This window comes from Haliotis rufescens, unplaced genomic scaffold (assembly GCF_023055435.1).
Source record: "Haliotis rufescens isolate VD_foot unplaced genomic scaffold, xgHalRufe1.0.p SCAF_43, whole genome shotgun sequence".
In the NCBI taxonomy this organism is placed as follows: Eukaryota; Metazoa; Mollusca; class Gastropoda; order Lepetellida; family Haliotidae; genus Haliotis; species Haliotis rufescens.
Window position 1 is genome coordinate 5,001 of NW_025964146.1, and position 5,000 is coordinate 10,000.

At 57.8% G+C, this 5,000-nt stretch overlaps 1 non-coding gene across 1 annotated transcript; it reads right to left on the minus strand.

Annotated features, from left to right (window-relative positions):
* Positions 1 to 2,829: 2,829 nt before the first annotated feature.
* On the minus strand, positions 2,830 to 2,948 carry LOC124127478. Its single transcript, XR_006859961.1, has one exon. It is a non-coding gene; the product is annotated as a 5S ribosomal RNA (ribosomal RNA).
* Between the last annotated feature and the right edge of the window lie 2,052 nt (positions 2,949 to 5,000).

Sequence of the window (5,000 nt, forward strand, 5' to 3'; positions counted from 1 at the left end):
CCGATTCCTTAAAAGCGAGGCGCCGCTCTTCAAACGTCATCGGCGTCTTCCGCAGCGTCCCGGGGGTTTGGGAACCCGTTTTCGACATCGGCCGCGTTCGAATCCCAAAAGGGTTTGCCTGTACCCGATTCCTTAAAAGTGACGCGCCGCTCTTCAAACGTCATCGGCGTCTTCCGCAGCGTCCCGGGGGTTTGGGAACCCGTTTTCGACATCGGCCGCGTTCGAATGCCGAAAGGGTTTGCCTGTACCCGATTCCTCTAAAGCGAGGCGCCGCTCTTCAAATGCGCTCGGTGGCGTACCAGACAACAACAACAAACCGAAACGGAAAAAAAACGCACCAAAAACAATCCATGACAAAAAGCGCTAAAACCGCATGCGCGCGCAGGCCGCCGGCAGTGCGCATACACGAAAAACACCCCCAAGGGTCGGCACCACCCGGTCCTTGCCGATAAACGTCTCAATCGACGCCAACAACAACAAATCCTACACGAACGGAGATGCCGAGCACCAAGAACAATGACAAAAAAAACGCTCCATAAGCGCTAAAAACGCGTCCGGGAGCACGGTACCGTGGGTACGCCATCAACAAAACCACCCAAAAGGGTCGGCACCACCCGGCCCTTGCCGATGCGAGTCCAAAACGCCGCCCATCCGACGCCAACCTCGACTATGACGTCTAACCCTAGATGCGGCGCCAACAAAACGCGGAAAAAAACGCTCAAAAAGCGCTAAAAACGCGCCCGGGAGCACGGTACCGTGGGTACGCCATCACCAAAACCACCCCCAAGGGTGGGCACCACCCGGCCCTTCCCGATGCGAGTCCAAAACGCCGCCCATCCGACGCCAACCATCGAAAAATACATCCAACCCTAGTTGCGGCGCCAACAAAACGCGGAAAAAACCACTCAAAAAGCGCTAAAAACGCGTCCGGGAGCACCGTACCGTGGGTACGCCATCACCAAAACCACCCCCAAGGGTGGGCACCACTCGGCCCTTCCCGATGCGAGTCCAAAACGCCGCCCACCCGACGCCAACCTCGACTACGACGTCTAACCCTAGATGCGGCGCCAACAAAACGCGGAAAAAAACGCTCAAAAAGCGCTAAAAACGCGCCCGGGAGCACGGTACCGTGGGTACGCCATCAACAAAACCACCCCCAAGGGTCGGCACCACCCGGTCCTTGCCGATGCGAGTCCAAAACTCCGCCCATCCGACGCCAACCGTCGAAAAATACATCCAACCCTAGTTGCGGCGCCAACAAAACGCTCAAAAAACGACACAAAACGCACGCGCGCGCACGACCACGGGGAACCTCGGACATCAACATCACCCCCAAAGCTCCGGAACGTCGGGACCCCGCCGGGAGACCTCCAAAAATCCACCCCAACGTGGAAAAAAAAGAAAAACAGACCTAACCCTAGCTAACCCCCTAACCCTAACCCTAGCCCTAACCATACCCGTTAGCTCGATTTTCAGCTCTAACCCTAGCCAAGACCAGTCGGGCTCAAAATCGACCAAAACCAGCCAAAACGGGCTCGGAAAACGCCTTTTTTCAACCTCAAACCTACAAACGCACGCTCCTGGATGCAGCCCAGGCAATCTCTGCCTCTTTCCACACGCCAAACCACCACCCAGCAGGCGCCACCCAAAAAGACCAGAAGAAAAAACGCAAAGTCCAAACTTTCGCAAATAACAACGCGAACGCCCGTTCCCCTGCTCACGACCCTCCTTCTACGTTACGACTCCACTCGGGAACGCAGACACGTGCCGGTTCGGCACACGCGCCCAAACGGGACGACAAAAACGGACAAAAACGACACGTTTTACCACATTTCAAAAACAACAACGCGAACGCCCCTTCCCGTCGTACAGAACCTCATTCTACGTTACGCTTCGACTCGTGACGACATACACGTTCCTGTCTATTCGTATGGCACGCTGACCTTTCAAGTCATTCCAATACGGCCAATGACGCATTTTTTAACCAGTCAATAACGTCTGGATTACGTTTCAAGACACAGAAAAGGCGGCAAACTACGGGTAATGGTCACGGAACATTGGCTCTGCCACAATAACAAACCTGTGTGTGGTATACCGGACACTTCTAAATAGATTTTCGATTGTTGTCCAAGTACGAATCTCAATTTGGTTTGCCTGTACCAACTCCGTCAAATGTAACAAACTCGTTGCGGGACGTGATCGCTACGGAACTGGGGTGCGCCCAAGCGTCCCAGGGTGTTCCAAACCCATTTTCGACGTAGTCCACGTTCGAATCTCAATTTGGTTTGCCTGTACCAACTCCGTCAAATTTTACAAACTCGTTGCGGGACGTCATCGCTAAGGGATTGGGGTACGCCGAAGCATCCTAAGGTGTTCTAAACCCATTTTCGACGTAGTCCATGTTCGAATCTCAATTTGGTTTGCCTGTACCAACTCCGTCAATATTTACAAACTCATTGCGGGACGTGATCGCTACGGAACTGGGGTGCGCCCAAGCGTCTCAAGGTGTTCTAAACCCATTTTCGACGTAGTCCACGTTCGAATCTCAATTTGGTTTGCCTGTACCAACTCCGTCAAATTTTACAAACTCGATGCGGGACGTGATCGCTAAGGGATTGGGGTGCGCCGAAGCATCCTAAGGTGTTCTAAACCCATTTTCGACGTAGTCCACGTTCGAATCTCAATTTGGTTTGCCTGTACCAAAGCTGTCAAAAATAGGCCACGTCTTGGGAGACGTGACCCATACATCAATAACTCACACTGAAGTGAATATGCTGTTTTATAGCCATTTCGGACACGGATCAACGTGAATTCAATTACAAAAAGAAACGTTTACGGCACCGGGAGTTCCCAGGCGGTCACCCATCCAAGTACTATCCCGGCCCGACTGTGCTTAACTTCGCTGAGCGGACGAGAAGCGGTGCTTTCACAGTGGTGTGGCCGTAGACAATAAAGTTAACAAAAGTTTCAAAACCAATGGAACTCGCCGGACTTGGCTTGGAAGCGCCGGGCGCACACGGGAACACCCGCCGCCGACCAGAACGGGAATAGCCGACCAGGCTTGGTTGCACCGAGTCCGCCCGACACGGGAACACCCGTTGCCGACCAGAACGGGACGCGCCGACTTGGCTTGGGTGCGCCGGCCTCCGACGGGAGCGCCAAGTCGGAAGCACCCGGCGCCGACCAGAACGGGACGCGCCTTGGCTTGGGTGCGCCGGCCTTCGACGGGAGCGCCAAGTGGCGAGCACCCGGCGCCGCTAAGAAAGGGAATGGCCGACTTGGCTTGGGTGTGCCGAGACCGCCCGAGACGGGAGCACGGGACGCGCCGACTTGGCTTGGGTGCGCCGGCCTTCGACGGGAGCGCCAAGTCGCGAGCACCCGGCGCCGCTAAGAAAGGGAATCGCCGACTTGGCTTGGGTGTGCCGAGACCGGCCGAGACCGCCCGAGACGGGAGCACGGGACGCGCCGACTTGGCTTGGGTGCGCCGGCCTTCGACGGGAGCGCCAAGTCGCGAGCACCCGGCGCCGCTAAGAAAGGGAATCGCCGACTTGGCTTGGGTGTGCCGAGACCGGCCGAGACCGCCCGAGACGGGAGCACGGGACGCGCCGACTTGGCTTGGGTGCGCCGGCCTTCGACGGGAGCGCCAAGTCGCGAGCACCCGGCGCCGCTAAGAAAGGGAATCGCCGACTTGGCTTGGGTGTGCCGAGACCGGCCGAGACCGCCCGAGACGGGAGCACGGGACGCGCCGACTTGGCTTGGGTGCGCCGGCCTTCGACGGGAGCGCCAAGTCGCGAGCACCCGGCGCCGCTAAGAAAGGGAATCGCCGACTTGGCTTGGGTGTGCCGAGACCGGCCGAGACCGCCCGAGACGGGAGCACGGGACGCGCCGACTTGGCTTGGGTGCGCCGGCCTTCGACGGGAGCGCCAAGTCGCGAGCACCCGGCGCCGCTAAGAAAGGGAATCGCCGACTTGGCTTGGGTGTGCCGAGACCGGCCGAGACCGCCCGAGACGGGAGCACGGGACGCGCCGACTTGGCTTGGGTGCGCCGGCCTTCGACGGGAGCGCCAAGTCGCGAGCACCCGGCGCCGCTAAGAAAGGGAATCGCCGACTTGGCTTGGGTGCGCCGAGTCCGCCCGAGACGGGAGCACCCGGCGCCGCTAAGAAAGAGTAAGTGAGTCACTTACATTTTAAGGTCGCATCGATATCAACGGCAGGGGCAAGGCGAAATGCCCGTCACACTCTGAACATCGTCGGAGAACATACCCCGGGAGTCGGGGTAACTCCCGGGAAGACGGCAGAGGCAAGGGGAAATTGACCTTACAATCTGAACATCGTCGGAGAACATACCCCGGGAGTCGGGGTAACTCCCGGGAAGACGGCAGAGGCAAGGGGAAATTGACCTTACAATCTGAACATGCTCGGAGAACATACCCCGGGGGTCGGGTTCACTCCCGGGGAGACGGCAGGGTCAAGGGGAAATTGACCTTACAATCTGAACATCCTCGGAGAACATACCCCGGGAGTCGGGGTAACTCCTGGGGAGACGGCAGAGACAAGGCGAAATGCCCGTCACACTTTGAACATGCTCGGAGAGCATCCCCCGGGGTCGGAGTCGCGCCCGGGGAATCGGCAGAGTCAAAGGGGAAAGTCCCATCACACACAGAACATCCTCGGAGAACCTCCGTCGGGGTTGGAGTCACTCCCGAGAAGACGGCAGAGGCAAGGGGAAATTCACCTTATAATCTGAACATACTCGGAGAACATATCCCGGGGTCGGAGTTACGCCCGAGGAACCGGCAGAGTCAAAGTGGAAAGGCCCATCACACTCTGAACATGCTCGGAGAACCTCCGTCGGGGTCGGAGTACATCCCGAGGAGACGGCAGAGTCAAGGGAAAATACACCTAACAATCTGAAAATGCTCGGAGAGTATACCCCGGGGTCGTAGTCGGGCCCGTGTAACCGGCAGAGTCAAAGGGGAAAGGCCCGTCACACACTAAACA